Below are 24,050 nucleotides of genomic sequence, written 5' to 3'. Positions count from 1 at the left end.
TTAAAGCATGCATAAGATAAATGTGATCTAGTATGGCCCGACTTCATCTTGAAGCTTCAACTTCAAAGTCCGTCATGAAAATGGATTGAAAACTCCGTCTTGAATTTCACTGTGGGAGGCGCTATTTTCTTCAAATAGGATAAGCTATAATTAAACTAATTACAACTATTTGATGGTACGCAGACCATATTTAAATTGAAAAACAAATTTGGTGCATTAGACCAATTACATTCAAATTAATGGTACGCAGACCATATTTTCTATCCTATTTGGGCCATACTAGTCACTCCACAACCTGCAAAACAGTACATATACAATATATACCGTTCACCCATTCATTATCATGAATGGCCCACATAGCTGGTTAGTAAAACACGTTATGCATCACATAAATATTTGCAGCAATTAATTAAGGGCACCAATCACTAGTAGAAAAAACCCCTGTTGCAGCCCCCTTGTTGCAGCGTACATGTATTAATACGCTTCAAAACCTAGTCGGCCAACGCGGGTCAAACCATTTAAATGGTTGTTGCAGCGTACAATTTAATTGTTCCCTGCAAAAGTGTTTGTTGCAGCGTACATTTTAAAAGCCCCCTGCAATAGCCCGTTTTTATTGCAGCGTACATTTAAAAGCCCCCTGCAATAACCCGGATAAAAAAAAATTCGCTGCAATATTGGTTGAATACTACGGAGTAATTCCGAACAAATTAAGCATCTCGAAATTTCAGCTCTCGCGCTCAACTCCCTTCTTCTTCCCCTTAGATTTCCCTGCGTCGCCCCCCTCAAAAAAAAAACCATTCCTGCGTCATCAATCTAGCTTCCTCGTCGAGTCGTTGGTGGTTCTGGCCTCCTCGCCAATCGCCGGTGGGTCTCTTTTCTCGCCTCCTCTGCAAGTGCCGTTTTGTTCAATTCATTTTTTGAGTTCTATGCTTCATTTTAGGTTTTGTTCAATTTGTTTGTTCAATTCGTTTTAGGGTTTGTTCTATTCGTTTGTTAAATTCGTTTTTAGGGTTCAATTCGTTTGTTCAATTCGTTTTTAGGGTTTGTTCAATTCGTTTGTTCAATTCGTTTTTAGGGTTTTTTCAATTCGTTTGTTCAATTCGTTTTTAGGGTTTATTCATAGATAAAGATGGGGCGGTGTTGGAATTAGAGAATGGTGGTGGTGGTGGTGGCGGTCGTGGTGGGGTGGAGCAGGGGAGGTGGGTTGACTGTTGTTAATTGCATTGTACGTACTATTGAAATGTGATTTTTCAAGGGCTACTTTGAGAGAAGTTGTGGTCTTTGAGGAAACTTGTCTTTCATGATTCCTTTTTCTCCTAAAAAAATGTTTTATGTATGCATCATCAAATGTTTTCATCCAGGTTTGATAATACGTGCATGAATTTCATTGATATTGTCTAAAAATAATCTTGATATGGATGAAAGGGGAGAGTACTGTTATGCTTTCTCATGTCATGCATTTTTCTCTGAAATGATGCAGCTCTACCTAATTCAAACAGTAGTTACAGTAAGAAATTTATGGGATTCAATTTTTTATGCTCAATTATTGGGAAATTTTTCAGTGAATTTTGAGCATTTATTTTGAGAGTTAAGATTTATCAATGGGATCTTCAATTTCAAGTTGAAATATTTTTCTGGGGTTTTGAAATTTTGTTTCATGAACAAGATTTATAATAACAGTAATTATAACAACAATTTCTGGGTTTTCAAATTTTCAAATTTGTGAGACTTGATATGTTATTCTACAGAGGTATGCGATTATGCAGATTGGTTTCTTTCCTGTTCTTGCTCTTCAGTTCACAGACTGGTAATTCTTTCTTTCTTCTGAAATTATGATACTTTTAAGTTTAATTTGCTATTATTGTTGTTTTGAATTAGTAGTTTGAAAGTGTTGATTTAATCTTGTTCAAGTTCATCTCATATCGGGAAATGATCTTTTGGGGTTTTCGGGATTTTCTTTTTTGGGGAGTTGGATGGTTTTGCAATAGCTGAAACCATTTTGAATAGTCAATTAATCAAAATTTGGTGCTGCTGGTGGTTGTTTCTTGGTGTTGGGGTCTGTTTATTAGAAAAGAGGGGAATATATTAGGAATTCCATTTATTGATTGGTAGACCGAGGAGCAAAAGGAGGAACCTGGCCGAGGATTGGATTCTCTAGCAAGATGTAGATGGTAGGCTCAGTATGCTGTTGAAATGGCTGCGAATACTCAGTAGGTTCAGTATGCCGTGGGGTTATTCTTGGGTTATTTTGCCTTTGTGATCATGGTAGAAAAGTTACAAGTTAGAGTATCTAGTTTTGATGAATCAGTAGGGATTACTGGATTAGTATCAGCCATATTTGTTTTGGTTCTGAATTTCTTTTCTTTTCCACTCTCTCCCCTTCAGAGTTTTCTTGTATGGAAGCTAGAGCAGTTGTGTTACAAAGTATTTTAGCACTATCAACACCTCTACCATGGTCTTGACTGGATCGTTGGTCAGATGTCTGCTTGTGACATTGTAGGATTGCATCGATTGCTTCCTTCACCAGAATTATAGCAGCCGACTGATCAAAGGCTCGACTTTGATTATCTTCGTCTACCTTGGATTTCTTCAGTTCAGTACTCTGGGTTGAATCTGAAGCATTAATTGTTTGGAATGTGTTTGTGTCATTGTCATCACCTTGTTCCTCGTCTTTGACTTCTTGCTTTCTAGCTGTTGTTGCTTCATTTGACAGGACATGTTCGTGTATCAGGTTCCACATGTTTGTGTACTTTTTTTTGTCTGAGAGGATAGTGTCCATATTCCCATCAGGCCTGACCTCAGAATTGCAGTTGGAAATGGGGAAGGAAATTCAAAATTTGTCCCAGTTCCTTCATCCTGGATACTAAGTTTTTCAGGTGTGCCAACCTTAGTAAATATTCTTGAACTGTCTTCAGACGATTCCGGAGTTGATTTAGATATTGCAATCTCATTTGTCGGCTGTGGAATTATGTGATCTGGAATTTCATGGCACATATTGATCAATTGATAAGATTAGAATAACAATTATTTGATGGTGCAGTATGTTCATTATCTTTCATAGTTGGTTGTTTGCGTTCCTTACAAACAGAAACTGATTCATAACCACTAAGTTCACTGTTTTATGTCACACGAAATGCAGATAATAATTTTATGGACGAATTGGAGCTAGACACTGCAGAAATCCTTAGAAAAGCCAGAAGAAGGAGAAAACAAAATTGTAAAAGATCATTCCTTACTCAAAGAAAGTGAAGGTATGATCTATCTACTTTCTGACCATCCTTGAAAATTTCACACTGCTCTCTCTGTTTGTGTTCATTGTCATTACAAACTAAAGAGAAATATCATGCTATTCTTCATCATCTTGATGGAATTACTATACAACTTTCATAGTGGATGTGAGCTGCTTTCTACTGATTGTTAGAAACCAAAAATAGGAAAAGGTTTATTAAAAATTGATAGATCATGAAAGGATTTGACGATTCATGTATCTGGATATAGTAACCTTGTAATGCATTCTAGATCTTGTGTCTGACTACTTATTCAAGTTTCTGAGAACTAGACACTTCTTTTTGTTAGAAGTTAGAAATGCCGAATTTGTGCTGATAACGCAAATTACCAGCCTGGGACAGATCATAAATCGAATTAAAGAATTCAAATTAGGCACAGACAATCTTGCAGCTAAAAGTTTCTTCCTAAAAATCTAACAGTATTGCAGAACTCAATCATTCTAGATTCTGTAATTGATCATATCAGAGTGGTGGACTTCTTTTAGTTATTCTATCATGGCAATATGACATGCATAAATTTGTTCTCTTCTAGTGTATGTACCTCAATGTTCTTCTGTTAACTATACTCGTAAAAGAACAATCTAGCCCCTCAATAAAACCATGAAGTACGCAAGATAGTAAGATATTTTAACAGTCTTATACACTAATATTGATTAGTTTGCAGATTTAAGAAACTACTTAACCAATGTCATGAATGCTGCCCTGTTGCTAATATTGCGCGGACAAATACAGTACAAATAGGAGCCTGCACTTAAGAAGTTCCTGTTTGTAAGGATGAGGTCAAATTTTTAACTACTCTTAACTGCAGGGGTGCTTTTCGTTTGGGGTTACATTGAGGGTGTGATTTTTGTAGTTAAGATTGGTTCGGTTCATGTGAGTGTGCGACATTCGGATGCAGATTCATTCTGTTTTGTTTGGGTCAGTTTTAGTTAGCTTATATTTTGGTTAATAGTCATGATCATTTTCAGGTTTGGACTTTTTCGATTTGGTTAAAAATAGATTCATGTAATTCCGGATTGAGTCAGGTAATTTAGCTTGGGTAATATAATGGGGGTTAGTTTTTCCCGTCTGTTGTGATTTCTCACTTCTTTTCCTAAGCATGAAGCATTTTAGGCTAAAATGACATTTTCGCTCCCAACTTTGAACTAAAGAACCTAATGACTCATTTTATACTTATTACATGTTTAATATGCATAGTTTTAACTTTCTAAGACTCATTCCAATCTATTTATGCACATTTAAGGCTCATTGGGTCGTTGTAGGTTTTATTTAGGCAAAAATGACATTTTCCCTCCCAAATTTGAGCAACAGAACCTAAGGATTCATTTTTTAAACCTTTTACATGATTAATATGCTTAACTTTAAGTTTTTAAGACTCATTCCAATCTACTTATACACATTTAATGCTCATTGGGTCGTTATAGGTCATATTTAGGCTAAAATAACCTTTTCGCACCCAACTTTGAACTAAATAACCTAAGAACTATTTTATACTTATAACATGTTTAATACGCATAGTTTTAACTATCTAAAACTCATTCCAATCTATGTATGCACATTTAAGGCTCATTGGGTCGTTATAGGTCATATTTAGGCTAAAATGACATTTTCGCTCCCAACTTTGAACTAAAGAACCTAAGGACTCATTTTAAACTTACTAAATGTTTTATATGCTTAGTTTTGACTTTCTAGAACTCATTCCAATCCATTTATGCATATTTAAGGCTCATTGGGTCGTTATAGGTCATATTTAGGCTAAAGTGCCATTTTCGCTCCCAACTTTGAACTTAAGAACCTAATGACTCATTTTAAACTTATTATATGATTAATATGCTTAGTTTTAAGTTTCTAAGACTTATTCTAATCTATTTATGCACATTTAATGCTTGTTTGATAGTTATAGGTCATATTTAGGCTAAAATGAGGCATTTTCGCTCCTAACTTTAAAATAAAGAACCTAAGCACTCATTTTAAACTTAATACATGTTTAATATGCATAATTTTAACTTTATAAGACTCGTTCACATCTATTTATGCACCTTTAAGGCTCATTAGGTCGTTATAGGTCATATTTAGGCTAAAATGACATTTTCGCTCCCAACTATGAACTAAAGAACCTAAGGACTCATTTTAAACCTACTAAATGTTTTATATTCTAGTTTTAACTTTCTAGGACTCATTCCAATCCATTTATGCCCATTTAAGGCTCATTGTGTCGTTTTAGGTCATATTTAGGCTAAAATGACATTTTCGCTCCCAACTTTGAACTTAAGAACCTAAGGACTCATTTTTAAATTATTATATGATTAATAAGCTTAGTTTTGAGTTTCTAGGACTTATTCTAATCTACTTATACCCATTTAATGCTTGTTTGATCGTTATAGGTCATATCTAGGCTAAAATAAGGCATTTTCGCTCCCAACTTTAAAATAAAGAACCTAAGGACTCATTTAAAACTTATTACATGTTTAATATGCATAATTTTAACGATCTAAGACTCGTTCCAATCTATTTATGCACCTATAGGCTCATTGGGTCGTTATAGGTCATATTTAGGCTAAAATGACATTTTCGCTCCCAACTTTGAACTAAAGAACCTAAGGACTCATTTTAGACTATTAGGACATTGTCATTAGGTTCTTGAATGTTAAAATGTGATATTTAATTTGTATTTAATCTAATGTTTAATTTAAATTTTTGTTTTTGTAAAGGTCTACACTCCGAGGATTGCGCCTTATGCGAGGAATTTGATGTGGTTCGTGAGCAATGGGCTAAGTTTTTTACCAGCAAGTATTTATTATTGGCTTTAGCGCGCTTGATCGAGTTGGTTTAGTTGTTATAGAATAAATTTTATATTAAAATGTATGTTTATGTTGAAATTGGAACATATATTTAAATGTAATATGTGCACTTTGGTTTTGGGATATATAGTATACAAAACTCCAGTTGTTGTTTTTATATTTGTTATACAGGTTGCGTTATTCTATTATTGTTTTGACAGGTTTCTATATTTGGTGCAAGGCACTCTAGGTATCCCTAAACAAAATTAGAATTTTCCCGCCAAAAGTGCTTTGTTACAGCGTACATATATATTGTACGCTGGAACAAGGGAAAAAAATTTCGCAAAATTCCAGACTTGTTGCAGCGTACAAATAAATGTACGCTGCAAAAAGTTGAGTCTTTTGCAGCATACATATATATGTACGTTGCAACAAGTCCAAATTTTTGCCAATTTTTTGGCACTTGTTGCAGCGTACATACATATGTACGCTGCAAAAAACCCCTTTTAGCAGCGAACATTGTACGCTGCAACAAGTTCAGACTTGTTGCAGGCCCCCCAGTTGCAGCATACGATGTACGCTGCAACAGGGGTCTAAAAGCCCGCTGCAATAAGGGTTTTTTCTACTAGTGAATAATCTACCAATTATTCAGTCCTTATTAATTCTAATCAAGTTGTTTAACCTTAAAGGATTTGTAGACCTAATCAAGAATTTATGACTAAAAGGCTCCCACTTAAACCAATAAATTCATATGCTGTACTAATTTTAAACATAAAAATGTATTTCTAGTCTAACCGGAAACATACAAATTTAATTAAAATTTAAAGCTCATATAAATTTATAATCGAATCCATTAATTTAATTTATTTCAGTTGAATTAAACGAATTTAATTAATTCAAGATTTAATTTTAGTAAAATAATTAGTATACATAAAATTTATAATAATTATAATATTCAAAATTAAAATCTGAGAAAATAATTTAAATTACGAATTTTAAAATTAATTAAAATCGTTTCCGAACTGAAAATTAAAATTAAATTCAAAGCGCATCAATCGGGTCAAGACGAGGCCATGGGCTTGCGCCCATGCCCCGTCGAGTCCACGAGGCAGCATCGCCCCTCACGAGTGATCGCACAGCAAGGCACGAGTAGCAGCCATGCGCAAACGCAGCAAGCCAAGCCACGCTTGCGCGCAGCATTGCTCGCTGGCTTCGTAGCGCAGCAGCTGCTTGGCGAGGCAGCGCTCGTGCTGCGAGGCACCCCTCGCTGCCCGCGCGCGCGCTTGCCATCACTCGCTCGCCGTTCTTCTTCGCCCATCCGCCCATGCATCATCGCAGCACTCGACGCAAGGCAGGGCCACTGCCTTGTGCTCGCGTGCCACTCGCCTTGCTCGCTGCATTCGTATCGCATGGGCGACGAGCTCCCTTGCTCGTCGTCGCATGCCCGCACTATACAACACCCCTTAAGGGTAACACGTAGCGTCCGTTGCTTTGTGCGTGCAAGTTTTATGAGCGAATCGCATAAAAAATTAAAACTTTTATTTCCAAAATTAATGACAAATTAATAAATCATATTAATTTCATAATTTTAGGGCGAAAAATCGAAAATTTATTAAACAATTAATTTCCGATTAACATGGATTCAAATCTAGGTCATAAAAATTTAAAATTTAACACAAATTAACAATTTTTATGGTGGTTTTTAATCATTGGTACCTAATTAAATTATTAATTAATTATGAAAATCAAATCAATTCTAAATTATTCGAATTTCAACAAATTAATCATAATTACAAATTAGGTTGTATAATTAACAAGGCTAGGCATTCAAACTTGTTAAACATATACAGTAGGTCAATCAAAGATTCAAGATTTATCAACAAGAATCGCAAATATTTAATTTAACATCTTAAATTTACAAACTTTTGCGTTCGAAAAACTAAAACCTCTGAAAAGTCATAGTTAGGCTTAGAATTTGGGAATTCTGGGTTTCGGCGAAAACGACTATTTTTGTCAAAATTTTAGAATGTCTTTTACATGCGGAATTGACACAAAAATCACTCGATTTGGTTGAGTAACGAACATTCTGCCGAAAAACTACGTACATATAGTTAAATAAACGCAATTTGCAATTAATTAACAATTACGAAAATTAATCACCCCTTTTAATTCCTTGCAAATTTGTAATATTTAACCATGTTTATGCAATTTAGATTATGAAAATAATAAGAGGCTCGTGATACCACTGTTAGGTTATGATACATATGACAAATCATAAATCATGCGGAAAAACCATAAAGCCAGGAAGCATATTATTTACACATAATCATTTAGCATAGTTTAGATGCATACACTTTGTAGCGTGCCTTCCCTAGCTGCGCCGAAACCGAACAAGAACAAGTCTTTAGGACTCCAAGTGTCGTCCCTCCGTAGATAGTCCGCAGCATGTCCGGATCCGCCTTAAGCTTGACCAACTAGAATCGCCCTTAAGGTTGCTTAGGTATTTCGGCTATTATAGTGCAAGTGTTTGGCTGATTTTGCTTAAAAACCTTACCTTTGAATACTTCAATTGTGTCTATAAATTATGACCCTAGGCACCTATTTATAGAGTTATGGAAAAGGAATTATAATCCTACTAGGATGTGGATTTATTAATTAGAATCCTATTTGAACTCTAAATAATAAATTTAATCTATTAGGATTAGGATTTAATCAATACACGAATTCCGATAGGATTAGGATTCGTTACGAACACGATCATCGTATGGCCACGAGCATCGCACCACCCGCGCAGGCCTTGCGGCCCACACGAGCAGTCGCTGCTCGCAGCCCAACAACACGCTCAGCGCGCGCGCGCCAAAGGCCTTGCTGGGCCTGGCCTTGCGCTTGGCCTGGCGAGGCTGTGGCAGCTCCGTGTTTGGGCGCTCGGCTTGCTGGGCGCGGGCCTGGCTTCGTGCTGGGCCTTCGTCTATCAAGCCTCGTCCGATGTTAATTCGTACGATGTGCTTCCGATTAAATTCTCGGTTCCGGAATTCATTTCCGATACGAACAATATTTAATATTTCCGATTCCGGAATTTATTTCCGTTTCGAACAAATATTTAATATTTCCGTTTCCGGAATTATTTTCCGATTCCGATAATATTTCCGATTCCGACAATATTTCCGTTTCCGGCAATATTTCCGATTCCGGTAATATTTCCATTTCCAATAATATTTTCCAATACGTACCATGTTTCCGTTTCCCGCAACATCTACGACTTGGATAATATTTGTATTTTCGATACGATCCATATTTCCGTTTCCGGCAATATCATGACGATCTCAGCTCCCACTGAAACCAAGATCCGTCGATTCCGAATATCCATAGATGGAGTTCTTTAATGCCATTAAATACTTGATCCGTTTACGTACTATTTGTGTGACCTTACGGGTTCAGTCAAGAGTAAGCTGTGGATTAATATTATTAATTCCACTTGAACTGAAGCGGCCTCTAGCTACGCATTTGTAGACACCTACTTTTGTCCCCATTCCCGAAAGGGAAGGTTCGATGATGAGAACATAAATCTCCACTTGACAACGCATCTCCTATAAAATAACGAATCTCAATCACCCTTTTCATTTCACCCGAAACCTGCTATTTATAGAAACCAGCTATTTATAGAAACCTGCTAAAAGTAGTAACTGCCGTAATGGGTAGTTGTTAAAAGTGGCAAGTCATAAAAGATAGAAACCTGTCAGAATTAGGTGTTGCACTCCAACATAAATCCTAAATGAGATAGAAATCGCGAGAGAATCCTATTCCTAATATGCTTCGAAAATAAGAGTTACGTATTAATTAAAATCCTAACGAGCCTAAAGTTCGTAACGGGCCCAGACGCATTCCGTCATAAAATTAATACGCACTAAAAGACTTGATTAAGTCTCATACACTCCGGATTCTAAGAGTCCGAATCTGACAAAGAAACGGCCCAGACCCTATTTTCAACGCCTGGCTCTGGGCACCGAAATCTTCGGCGCCCAGCCCTGGGCGCTGAAATTACTTGGGACGTGTTCTTTCCTAATTCCTCGTGGACTAGAGTTCTACAATTCTATCTTTCCACGAACTCTTTTCTATAAATATGGCCCCAAGTTCGACGTGAAAGGAACACAACACACAATTCATATTCTGAGTATTGACTCTAAACCCCTAAGCCTAAGCCTCACGCTGCAAAATTGATCACGCTTTCTGTCGCAATCGATCCAAAAATCGAACAGAACGTATCCTGTCCCGTAACTTGAGATTCGTTAAATAAAAGGAGAAATAGCAAAGTCAAAGTGGTTAGTTTTCTGAGAACCGTGACGCACCTCTCAAGGGTGCGTCGTAATGTGTCCCTTTTCCATGGTTTAATTGCTTTCCTCGCCCTTTTATGAACTGTTAAACTAATTAAATCTGATTGTTCTATCACGCCTAATAAAGATAACATTTTTGGGAAATTGGATTATCATGCTAGGTCCCTTAATACAATCTAAATCAGATAATCGCGATCGATCTAGTATTATATGTTGCATATTGTTAAAATCAACTCAGATTAGTTTAATAGTTAACGCATGTCCCTTCAATTATTTATGCTGAGCTAGTAAGGATATCCTGCCTCTGGAGTTATCGACGAGCGTGTACTCCTCTCGGTAGTTACAGTCCCCCGAACCCTCAATCTCTACCTTGCGGGTGTATGTTGAGAGATCCCCACACCAGGGATCACAAGAGAACCTACGGCCGTCGTGGTCAAACATAATTGCACTCCCTTTATGTCACGATAACCGGGTTTTGTCAGTTTTTCTCATTGTCGTTAAAAACTGAATGGCGACTCCTATATTACTTGTCAATTGGGTGTAAACTCACAGGAAATCCAATTATACTTGATTTGACAAAAATAAACGTCACACCCACGAGGGACGAGGTCACGCATTAGCCTCGTGCTTTTTTGACCCCCTCACAGTGGCGACTCCACTAGGGATAGTGAAGGAAATACTCGTGCTTGTAGGTAATCAAAATAGCCGAAGGGTGAAACGATCCTACCCCGCGTTTATTTCCCCATCAAGTTGGGACGACCTGAAAATCAGCATATTAATGTGAACGGGCAGAACCGCATAACGAATCTTGGCTCCCTCAGGGAGTTAGGACTAAGGATACCCATCGCCAACCGGGGGGTGCATACGCTTCGAATGTTGTCCACTCGGCACTTTTGCTAGTAGTACACCCGTCCCAAACCCAATCGCTCACCCATTAGGTCCTCTCATTGGTGCATGGCCCCTTCGCTTACATCGTGATTGGCCTCTTGGGTGAAATTCGTCTGTTGAAGACACTACCTCGACCGGGGCATGTGTTGGATCTGCGATAGAAGCGGTACCAAGCCAGGCGCAAATGCTACCCATAGAAGCCTATCATAAAACTACATGACATATTATTATTGCCTCATGATGTAATGTTAGTTATGTGTAGCGAAATATATGATTGTGTGACAAACCATCCTAGAAAACCAACGACCTTAAAAAATTGCCCAAACATTCATAAACCAATTGGCTAAAGAGTTATACCAAAGTACGTGTTCCGCAAACCCGAACGATCGCCACAAAAATAAGCGACGCTCGGGATGGCCTGTAACGAATCCCACAAACGCTGCACAACGCGTAAAGGACGTTATAAGGCAAGCACGCAAAATTAAAGTCGCAAAAACAAAAGTAGACGAAAATTGAAAACGAGAACCAGCCAGGGACGCATTTTCAACGACCCTGGCTGGGCGCCAAAATTTCTCACGCCCTACGCTGGGCGCTGAAGTTGCTGCCTAGCCTTTTGGTCAGGCCCAGCAGCCTCGGTGCCCGCGCAAAAATTATATAGCAAAAAAAAAACCATTCGTAAAAATTGCTGCAAGGGCGTATGAAAAACACTCGATTCTTAAAGCGGCTAAAAAAAAACTCTTTGTGTCGTTGTTAGGCCTCCTACGACGACAATGCTCGGCACCAAAACCGAACATGCCAATAACTATGAATGTCACAATAGGCAAGTGTTTCGAAAATCCAAAGAATGACCAAAAGAAAGAGCCAAAAAGTGTACTAACAAAAGAAAGAGCGAAAAAACCAATAGAGAGAGTCAAAGTCTAGACTAAGTAATGCTTGAAACTTTGGGGCCTAAACTTTAGCTTATCTGATGCATAGGACTGGTCCTGCCACTTGGTGCCGATCGGGAAATCAAAGGTTAGTGCGTCTCGAAGATACATCGCCAACACCAGGTTTAGTGACTCCAAGCTCCGTCCGTCATCCCTCATTTCAAGGATCTCCGCTTCCCCTACCTCGATTCGCACCCTCAAACATGTCCATCGAAGAATTGCGAGACTAGATGGCCCAAATGACCCAACTCATGGGCTAACTGAAAATGGAAAACGAAGCTTTAGCGGCTGCACAAGCCAAAAATAACCTCGATAACGAGAAGAGGATTGAAAAAATGGTCCTACAGCAAACCATGGGGAGCAAGTACTTCTCCCTCGATCCTGAACCTTTTCCTGGCAAACTACCAGAAAAGTTTGGTTCATCTGACTTACCAAAGTTTAAAGCCACGGACAATCCCCGTGATCATCTATTGAGCGTTGTGAATGCCATGAACTTGAAAGGCGTGGACAAGTCCATGTATTTACCTGCCTTTCCTTTGTCCTTAGAACCTGTGCCGCTCAAATGGTACTACCACCAGGACCCTAAGCTCTTCCCCACATGGGAAGACTTTGTCAATGTCTTCATCAAGCAATACTCGTCGAACATGGATTTTCAAGTCACCATGCGCGAGCTGGAAGTTCTCTTCCAAAAGAAAAATGAAGGTTTCACAACCTACTTTGCTACATGGAGGGACCAGGCGGCCCAACTAATCAATAGGCCTCCCGAAACAGAATTGGTCCAAAAATTGATTGACAACCTGGACCCGGCTTACAGACAACACCTTAGGTACCTGGGACTTGACACTTTCAAAAGAGTTTATGATGTGGGAATAAAGATCGAGGACGACCTCGCAAAAACAATACAAAGTAAACCCACATACAAAAGCAACACCTACAACAGGGGCAACACATCCCAAGCCAAGAAGTACATGCCGTAGAGGAGACACCCGCCCGAAGAAGCCCTGGAAGATGGATCCGAGACCGAAAGTTTGCCCCACTCGGGTCGACTCTAGTACAAGCCTTTGAAAGACTAACCAATCAAGGAAAGTTGAGACCTATAGGCCCACCCGTGACCCTCCTGTCAAGGGCAAATATTGGGTCGAAGGTACTTACTGCAAATTCCATCAAGGAAATGGGCATGACACTGAAAACTGCTGGAATCTAAAACAAACGATCCAGGACATGATAGAGGATGAAGTGATACCACTCCCTAACGTTGGAAAACCCAACAACAACAAAAGCCCACTCGCCTCTTGTCACGTCTCTCTCGACCAACCAGAAAATGAGAACTTCGACCCTACGGTGTATATTACACCTCAAGGTGCACCACTCGCTGTGGTCCCTATGGATCGAATCGAGAGAGAAGTGTGCGGTGTGTGGGATGATGATGCTGAAGATATCTACCTATCTCATGTATCGGGCCAGGACCTCTTTACTGAAACTTGGCCCGGGTATGCTCTCATATACACCACCCCTCAGGAACCCGAAGTCGACCATCTCACCCGATCCGGAAGGATATATCAATCGGATATTCGCCCACCTCCTACGGACGATATCCCAGTCAGACAAACTCCTGAGAATGGACGGCACACCACCGTCGCAGAAGTCATTGAAAATCCTCTTTTGAAGCAACTAAAAAGAACCAAGGCCGAGATTACCATCAGGGATCTCATGTGCACTTCAAAGGAACATCGCGAAAATCTTATTCGCTCACTTGACCTCATCTCGGTGCCTACAGATATCACACCTGACTCATTGGTTAACCACGTCACGAGAGATGCTGGAGAAAAGGCCATAGTTTTCACTGACAAAGACTTGCCCAAAGAGGGGGGTGCTCACAATAAAGCCCTCTATCTAGTGGTTGGATGCAAAGGACAAAACATCCCCCTAACGCTCGTAGATAACGGTTCGGCAGTTAAAGTTTGCCCATTGCGAACCGCCCATTGATTGGGGATAGGAAACGATGACTTCCAAACCTCCACGCAAGGGTACGAGCCTATGATAACTCTCGAATGCCTGTGTTAGGAAAAATCAACCTTACCATACAAACCGGGCCCGTGGCACGCACCACGGAGTTTCAAATAATCGACATCAAGCCCACTTTCAACCTCCTCTTGGGGCGACCTTGGCTCCATGACTTAGGAGGTGTGGCTTCTACCTTGCACCAAATGGTTAAACTTAACCATAACGGGGTAATACTGGAAATCCGCGCCCCTCCTCTCGACATCAGTTGTACTATGTTTGGAACGGCCGAAACTGCAGACGACCTTTATGGGTTCCAAATGGATGAAGCAATCCAGTTCATCTAAGACTATGATCCAGCATTCCTAGACCCGCGCGCATCCCGAGTCGTCCCTAGAATGCTGTTAGCTCAAGGTTATTTCCCAGGAACCCCATTGGGCATAAGGAAGAAGGAATACACATTCCATCCTTTACCCACCAAATCTACTCCCTTTGGCTTAGGCTATGAACCAACGGAGGAAGATATTGCTGACCGCCTGTCTGGGCTACGCCTTAAAAAGGCTAAACAAACCACCCTCCTTCCCCCGTATCAAAGGACCCTTAACGGGATGTTCGTACGGGAAGGAGAAGAACACCCATGCTGTGATTTCCCTGAACCCTTCGTTCAGGATGGCTTGCTAAAACCCGGATTTAAAATTTTCCATGACTGCCACACCTTGGATGAGGCACCCCACCTCACCAAGACCAAAACAGCTGAAATATTGGACAACCAGGCTCTATGGACATTGTTTAACGAATCGAGGCCTATGGAGGACGAGACTGTGATGACTACCCTAGCTTTACAAGATGAAGGTTTCGACCCAACCCGGTTAATCGCTCCTGCATCAACACTAGAAGAGATCGAGAACGGATGGGTGAAGACATATCAGTGGGTCAACACAAAAGGAATATAATTCAAGATGAGTACCGGTGAAGGACCAAAGTTTTACGAGACTAAACCCAAGGCTTGAGCCATATAGAGCACCTTAGTAAAAAAGTGCCTAGTAGTTCTTTAGATTGGTAGAAAAGAAATAATAAAGACTTTAGATGGTCCTAAGACCCCTTAGAATATAGGTTAAATTTTTTTGCAGTGTGTTTTCCTTACTTTCCAAATTAATAAAGGCGTAATATTTCTCCTAAGAGCTTTTAACACTAAATGAGCACCAAACGTGCTTGCAAAGAGGCAGCCCACTCTAGGCCCAACAAACAAGGCCCACTCGGTCTTGAGTCGTGACATCGAAATTCATCAAACCCCAAAATGAACCACATTATCATATTACCAAAACATAAGGGTCTAACCCATGCAACCCAAAGAAAGCAAAAGAAACCATGCAAATGTTGCTCAAGAAAAAAAAAACTCATAAAAATAAAAACCGCCCCCGGCATCAACACGCACCTCAGCCCACTCAAAAGCCTACGCAAAGATCTTCATATCTTCCACACACTAACCCAATTCTCAAAACCGTTTCGAGTCACGAATAGGAAAAATTAATCCGGACAAAAATGCGTCTCACGTTAACAGTCAAAAGGTCTCCGAAATAGCCTCAAAATTGATTTTAATACGAGTAAAAAAGCAAAGCACAAAACAAAGAGAAAAGAAATAAATGCAAGAACATGTGAAGCAAAGCGTCAAAAAACAACCGCCCAGAAATCATTTTCAGCGCCCAGGGCTGGGCGCCGAAATCATTGACGCCCCAGCCTGGGCGTTGAAACTCTCTGCTTGCCTAACTTATTTTCAGAAGTGCTCGTCATTTTATCCGCACATAACGGAAAAATAACGAACACTTGGGGGGTACAGCACGTATCCAGATATGCGTACCAACAAATATAACCGTACAAAAAAAACAATGGAATTTCACCTTTATATGCGGCTTACGGCAAAAAAAAAAACAGCAGACGAAAATAATGATGATACTTCACTCATTTGACCGATTAAATAATATGTTTCCACCTCAGGGCATATCTATTAAAATCCGGCATCCTAGAATTTATTCTAGCTAGAACTACGCGCGACCTGATTCTAACAAAGATACGTAGGCAATCCTATTTGTGGATTCGGTCCAATTAAATAGCAAAATATATATACATTGTGCAAAAGTGTTAGACATATATAAAATATAAAAAAAAAAGGGAGAAGCAAAAAACGAAAGTAAAAAATAAAATACGCTTTTATTAAAAAATAATAAGAAGGAAAACAAAAGTGCTAATAGGGAAAAGACAAACACAACTGGAATAAACAAAGGGAACCTACACCCTAGCAGGAACTACACTACTCTAGTTCTTCCGGATCATCAAATAAAGTCTTGTAGAGGGCAAGGTTTGCAGGATCCACCCCCCCAGTCTTCTGCGCTACCCTTATATCAATCTCCATAAGAACCGGCTCCTGGACACTAACTTCCAAAGATGCCAAGACTTCAGAAACATTCTCAGTTATAGCCCGCTCAGCCTCAAGGGCACAGACAATGGTGGGAGAAGGATCATCAACATCAACTAGATTAGTCACTGTTTCTACAGACGGCTGAGCCTTCCTAACCCATACATTGTTCCGGCAACGATCTCCGCGAGAGCTTGCATTTATTTTAGCAACGGCAGGCCCCTTCATGTTAGGCATCTTCTTAGGCCTAAAACTGGAACGGGGAGGAACTTCCTTTCGCTTTCGATCAGGACGAGCTTTCACAGTCTTAATACCATGGGTGCGAGGATTGGCAGAATCACGGCCCTCATATCTAACCCGAATACGAGGTATCAAAAGCTCAGCCGGCTCCCCATTTCGAGCCTCGATCCTCACAGCTTTATCATCGGAGCTCATCCACAACTTGTAGTTTTCAGAAAGACCCACAAAGCCATTTGTAGCTACGGACCAACGCGGGAGACCATCATAATACTTAGCCCATGTTTGAACCCGTGCTTGTGAAAAGGCCGCTACTTTAGGTGGTACCGTATCAGAAAAGGGGATGGTCTGCCTTAAGCCGTATTGACGCATGACTCGGTAAGGAAAGATATAAATGGGCAGGGATAGCCCCAACAAAGAAACATAAACCGATACATCAGAACCCCCCGTCATAGTAGTCAAACCCCACCACGGTACCACCCACTTAATAGAACAGATACCATGAGTAAAAAAGGACGCCCACTCGGCCTCGTCCTGGCCTAGGTGCAAACACTTCCGGTTACCCAAGGCTATAGGGCGATAGTGTTTAGGATCGGCAGAAATTTCTAAGAGCCTACGTCGTTCCATGAGCCAAATTTGCAAAAAACGGGTACGATCAGATCAAAAATAAATAAATAAACAAACGAAGCCTGGGGTGCAGTTTCAACGCCCAGCTCCAGGCAGGACGTGTAAAAAAGAATGCAAAAAAAAACATGCGCAAGGAAAAGATCGATTACCTACAGCAATAGGGGGATCCCCTTAAAATATCCAGATTTGGCATCCTTCTTCAGCTTATCCGCACTCAGCAAAGTCTCGGCAACAACCAACAGTATAATAGAATAGCAACTTTCCATCTGGCTAATCAAGGGGATCAACCTTATGTCACCGAACTCACCATTGTTATTCGACAGCAAATAATGATTCAACAAGCAAAATACAAGGGCTCGAATGATCAATTTTTGTTCGGTCATATTTTTACTAGGTCTAAAGTGATGTTTTACAAGCTTTGCCAAATTAACCTCATCACCTACAACAATCTCAGCAAGCATGTTAGCATCTAGTCCTAGGAAAGCCCCTATGGTTGTTTTACCCTCTTCAATGGTGCCAGGGGTGGCAGGAGTAGCATTAGTAGGATAACCAAGGATCGCGGCAAATTCATGTGGCAAAGGACATATTTCGTTGCCCCGAAAGACAAAAACATGATGATCGAAATCCCAAAAGCCTAGGGCTGCATGCAGAAAGTTATAATCAATATTAATTTGTTGTAAGCCTAAAAGTGCCTCTAAGTGGTATTCTTTCAACAAAGCCTTTTCTGTAGGAGTAAGGGCTCGTAGCCAACGCCTAACAGCTCGTTGGAGTGAGAAGGGAGGAATCGACATGTCAAAAGCAAGGAGGAATTGAGACTAAGAAACTACAAGAGAGAAGAAAATTGATAGTGATAGAAAATAGGGACGTATCTAGCCCCTATATGTAGCTGAAGACATCAAGTGACATCCTGATCCCATTCGTAAACGCGTTAAGAAATCCGAAAACCAAAAATCGCCAGGAGAGGACTTTCAGCGCCCGCGGTTGGGCGCTGAAATAATTAACGCCTAGCCTCGGGCGCTGAAAATGCAGCCCAAGGCCCGGATCTCACAAAACGCGGAACAGGAAAGGACTTAAAACTGTGTTGCTAGACACGAGGCCCTATTGCAATCAAGATCAAGCCCAAAAGCGTCTTTAGCACCCAAATAGCAAAAGTGAATGTTAAAACTTGGTCAAAACTTAGACTCGTCACAAGGAATATATGTGTACACTTTTCAAAACAAATATGAGCGAAATAAATATTAAGGTCATTCTTCGAAACACCAAAAAATATTGTTAAGTCGCTGGTTTCTCAAAATGAAAAATATTTGTTTGTCAAAAGATTAAATCCAGGCCAAGCTAAACCGGATATTATTGGAAAATAAACTTTGTCGCCCGGAAACTGAAGTCGCACTCCACGACTTCACCAAAATAGCACACCACTATAAAGGCCGCTCGCACATACGAGCACGACCCCAAACATGATTAAAAGACGTTATAAAATACGTACCTCTCTTGGCGAAAAATGACCAACGAGCCCAAGTGCTTGGGGGCTCGCGAAAAAATATGTACTCCAACAAAGAGTGTGCGGAGTCAAAATCATATTCCCAGACTACGCTACACGCAGTCCCATGTTTCGGTAAACTCAAAAGAACCGGTTTCGACCTCAGAGAAAGGTCGCCGTTGACACTTGTACATGGTCCTCTAATCAAAGACCAAGTGGTAGCAAAAATCGTGTCGTAAAGACTAGCTCAAAACCACAAAAGAAGACGATCACAAAACAAAGGTCCGTTTAAACCCGTTGTCAACCCACATCCAGGTTACAACTAAGTCCGAGCATCCCTCGAAAGAATTCGCTCTTGCAAGAATGAATAAAAGAAATTCTCAAAAGAAATCACGATGAACAAAAAAGGGAGCTTGCCCATCTTCAGTTGGCAAGATCGCGTCAGGAACCACGCGAGTTCCCAAATTGAAAAAGAAAAAAAACGAATTCAGGGACGTCCACCCTCAGCGGACAGGGCTCGCCCACCCTCAGCGGGCGGGGTCTGCGTCACTAGCCGCGCAGGTCCTCTGTTTTCGAAAAATAGAATCTTCAAAAACAAAATAAAACAGGCTCACCATCTTCAGCCGGCGGGGTCTACGTCACAAACCACGTAGGTCCTTATCTTCAAAAAGCACAAACGAATTTCAAAAACAGATTCGTCCACTTCTATCGGACGGGGTGTCCACCCTTAGCGGACAGGCTCGCCATCTTTAGCCGGCGGGGTCTGCGTCACCAACCGCGCAGGTCCTTAGTCGTTGCAGCGAAAACTTCTTTTTGGTTTTCCTTTTTTCCAAAAAATTAAAAGGATTGGTTTTCCGTTTTTCCAAAAAAGAACGATGTGCTGGATTTTCCTTCGTTTTACGTCCCATAAAACAAGGGGGTTTTCTCGTTTAGCTAGCCCTGAAAATGAGAATCTTTAAAAACATTTTTTACCTCGTGGTTGGACTTGGCCAGGCCCAATTACACTTTATAGTTTTAATTTCGAAAACATCTGTAGCTACTCCCAATGACAAAGTGAGGGAGTTTCTACGCCTCTTTAGATACTTCCAATGACAAAGTGAGGGAGTTTCTATACTATCCGTTGACAAATCCCAATGACACGTGAGGGATATGTCGACACTTCAAGTGATGACCCTTAAGTCAAATGTTAACACTCGGGGGCTCGTGAGACCCTCGCAAAAAACAGGTCACCATGACTTGTGTGACGCACTCCGTCTAATACTTTGACCATCGTCTTACTCCAAGACTCAGTCAAAGTGGGGGCTAACTGTAGACACCTACTTTTGTCCCCATTCCCGAAAGGGAAGGTTCGATGATGAGAACATAAATCTCCACTTGACAACGCATCTCCTATAAACTAACGAATCTCAATCACCCTTTTCATTTCACCCGAAACCTGCTATTTATAGAAACCTGCTATTTATAGAAACCTTCTATTTATGGAAACCTGCTAAAAGTAGTAACTGTCGTAATGGGTAGTTGTTAAAAGTTGCAAGTCATAAAAGATAGAAACCTGTCAGAATTAGGTGTTGCACTCCAACATAAATCCTAAATGAGATAGAAATCGCGAGAGAATCCTATTCCTAATACGATTCGAAAATAAGAGTTACGTATTAATTAAAATCCTAACGAGCCTAGAGTTCGTAACGGGCCCAGACGCATTCCGTCATAAAATTAATGCGCACTAAAAGACTCGATTAAGTCTCATACACTCCGGATTCTAAGAGTCCGAATCTGACAAAGAAACGGCCCAGACCCTATTTTCAACGCCTGGCTCTGGGCGCCGAAATCTTCGGCGCCCAGCCCTGGGCGCTGAAATTACCTGGGACGTGTTCTTTCCTAATTCCTCGTGGATTAGAGTACTACAATTCTATCTTTCCACGAACTCTTTTCTATAAATATGGCCCCAAGTTCGACGTGAAAGGAACACAACACACAATTCATATTCTGAGTATTGACTCTAAACCCCTAAGCCTAAGCCTCACGCTGCGAAATTGATCACGCGTTCTGTCGCAATCGATCCAAAAATCGAACAGAACGTATCCTGACCCGTAACTTGAGATTTGTTAAATAAAAGGAGAAATAGCAAAGTCAAAGTGGTTAGTTTTCTGAGAACCGTGACGCACCTCTCAAGGGTGCGTCGTAATGTGTCCCTTTTCCATGGTTTAATTGGTTTCCTCGCCCTTTTATGAACTGTTAAACTAATTAAATCTGATTGTTCTATCACGCCTAATAAAGATAACATTTTTGAGAAATTGGATTATCATGCTAGGTCCCTTAATACAATCTAAATCAGATAATCGCGATCGATCTAGTATTATATGTTGCATATTGTTAAAATCAACTCAGATTAGTTTAATAGTTAACGCATGTCCCTTCAATTATTTATGCTGAGCTAGTAAGGATATCCTGCCTCTCGAGTTATCGACGAGCGAGTACTCCTCTCGGTAGTTACAATCCCCCGAACCCTCAATCTCTACCCTGCGGGTGTACATTGAGCGATCCCCACACCAGGGATCACAAGGGAACCTACGGCCGTCGTGGTCAAACATAATTGCACTCCCTTTATGTCACGATAACCGGGTTTTGTCAGTTTTTCTCATTGTCGTTAAAAACTGAATGGCGACTCCTATATTACTAGTCAATTGGGTGTAAACTCACAGGAAATCCAATTACACTTGATTTGACAAAAAGAAACGTCACACCCACGAGGGACGAGGTCACGCATTAGCCTCGTGCTTTTTCGACCCCCTCACAGCATTCAGCTCACTTGATCTCACTGAATTATTAACTTGTTAATTAATACTGAACCGCATTTATTAGACTTAATATTATATGCATACTTGGACCAAGGGAATTATTTCCTTCAAGAACAATTTACGGAGAAGTTGTGTTGAATATTGTTGGTAGATGTAATGATGATTGTAGGCATCTTTTGATTAGCTAAGTGTTTGTTTGCTCCTCTTGTCTGTGACGTGTCTGTGTTTACCATTCCCAATAGGTGAAACACGTTGAGATATTGCTTCTTGGCAGGGGTTTGCTTTAGGTCGTTGTTTAGTGAGGTTGTTAATCTTGCTCTTTAAGGCGCTGTTCTCTTCATCTTATTTTTACTTATTTCAGGTCTAATAAGATCAGATAAAATAAGGGTCAATAAGTTCAGATAAGATAAGGTAAGAAATTCAAGATCAATAAGATAAAATAAGTTCAGGGTCAATAAGACAAGATAAGATAAGATACGATAAGATAAGTTCGAGAACTTCAACTATCAACATTCTTCATTACAACAGTCGAAAGATATATGGCTCGGAAAAAAAAATAACAGATGATATATGGTTGTCATTCGAGAAATGTCGTGGAGAAAGAAGATAATATGGAAGAAGATAAAAAAGAAAAGATGAAGAAAATTGAGTAGGATGAAAATGAAATGTTTTGTTGTTACTTCTTATGCGTAAGAAAAAGTTGTCAAGAAGAAAATGAAATTATATTATTACGGTAATTTTCCATTGACAATGGATAACATTATCTAAATAAAAAAATTAATATTATAATTATTAAAATGAAAAACTAAAATAAATGTAAAAAAAATATATAAGTTCCAATAAAATAAGATAAGATAATATAATATAATATAAGTTCAGGCTCTGGTCTCTTCACTTTGTTTTCACTTATTTCATGGCCAATAAGATTAGATAAGATAAGATAAGTTAAGTTCATGGCCAATAAGATTAGATAAGATAATATAAGGTAAGGTAAGATAAGGTAAATATTACATAAGGTCATTCTATAAGTTTCAATAAGATAAGATAAGATAAGGGTCAATAAGATAAGATAAGATAAGATAAGATAAGATAAGATAAGATAAGATAAGTTAAGATAAGATAAGATAAGTTCAGATAAAATAAGGGTCAATAAGATAAGATAAGATAAGATAAATAACATAAGTTCAGGGCCAATAAGATAAGATAAGATAAGATAAGATAAGTGAAATTCAGGTGAAGAGAACACTACCTCAGGGCCAATAAGATAAGATAAGAAACGTGGAATTCAGGTGAAGAGAACACTACCATGGTACTCCGTATTACATATTAATTCACAAGGTTCAATTTGTAGTTTATGTTCAACATCAATTTTTTGGTTTCCCTCATTGTTGTGCAGATTACATGATGTTCCGGCTGTGGAGTGAGAAAAACTAACTGTGAGATTATGAGCTGGGATCGCTGACTGGGATCTACACAACATAATGGATTAACTAGCCTCATGGGTGTAGACACCTACTTTTGTCCCCATTCCCGAAAGGGAAGGTTCGATGATGAGAACATAAATCTCCACTTGGCAACGCATCTCCTATAAAATAACGAATCTCAATCACCCTTTTCATTTCACCCGAAACCTGCTATTTATAAAAACATGCTATTTATGGAAACCTGCTAAAAATAGTATCTGCCGTAATGGGTAGTTGTTAAAAGTGGCAAGTCATAAAAGATAGAAACCTGTCAGAATTAGGTGTTGCACTCCAACATAAATCCTAAATGAGATAGAAATTACAAGAGGAATCCTATTCCTAATATGATTCGAAAATAAGAGTTACGTATTAATTAAAATCCTAACGAGCCTAGAGTTCGTAACGGGCCCAGACGCATTCCGTCATAAAGTTAATACGCATTAAAAGACTCGGATAAATCTCAAACACTCCGGATTCTAAGAGTCCAAATCTGACAAAGAACTCGGCCCAAACATCATTTTCAACGCCCAGCCCTGGGCGCTGAAATTGCCTGGATCCTATTTTCAACACCCAGAGCTGGGCGCCGAAATCTTAGACGCCCAGCCCTGGGCGCTGAAAATACCTGGGACGTGTTCTCTCCTAATTCTTCTTGGATTAGAGCTCTAAAATTCTATCTTTCCACGAACTCTTCCCTATAAATACAGCCCCAAATTCGACGTGAAAGGAACACACACAATTATTATTCTGAGTATTGACTCCAACCCCTAAGCCTAAGCCTCACGCTGCGAAATTGATCACGCGTTCTGTCGCAATCGATCC

General features: G+C 39.9%; 1 long non-coding RNA gene across 2 annotated transcripts; it reads left to right on the top strand.

Moving 5' to 3' along the window:
• The first annotated feature begins 698 nt into the window (after positions 1–698).
• LOC130461398 (uncharacterized) lies at positions 699–6,204 on the top strand. Of its 2 annotated transcripts, XR_008921749.1 has the most exons (4): positions 699–864; positions 2,732–2,876; positions 3,140–3,251; positions 5,999–6,204. It is a non-coding gene; the product is annotated as an uncharacterized lncRNA (long non-coding RNA). The 2 variants fall into 2 exon arrangements; XR_008921748.1 differs by lacking the exon at positions 2,732–2,876.
• Positions 6,205–24,050: the final 17,846 nt, after the last annotated feature.

Source organism: Spinacia oleracea, chromosome 5 (genome assembly GCF_020520425.1).
Source record: "Spinacia oleracea cultivar Varoflay chromosome 5, BTI_SOV_V1, whole genome shotgun sequence".
Taxonomy (NCBI): Eukaryota; Viridiplantae; Streptophyta; class Magnoliopsida; order Caryophyllales; family Amaranthaceae; genus Spinacia; species Spinacia oleracea.
This window is presented reverse-complemented; position numbering and strand designations above follow the sequence as displayed.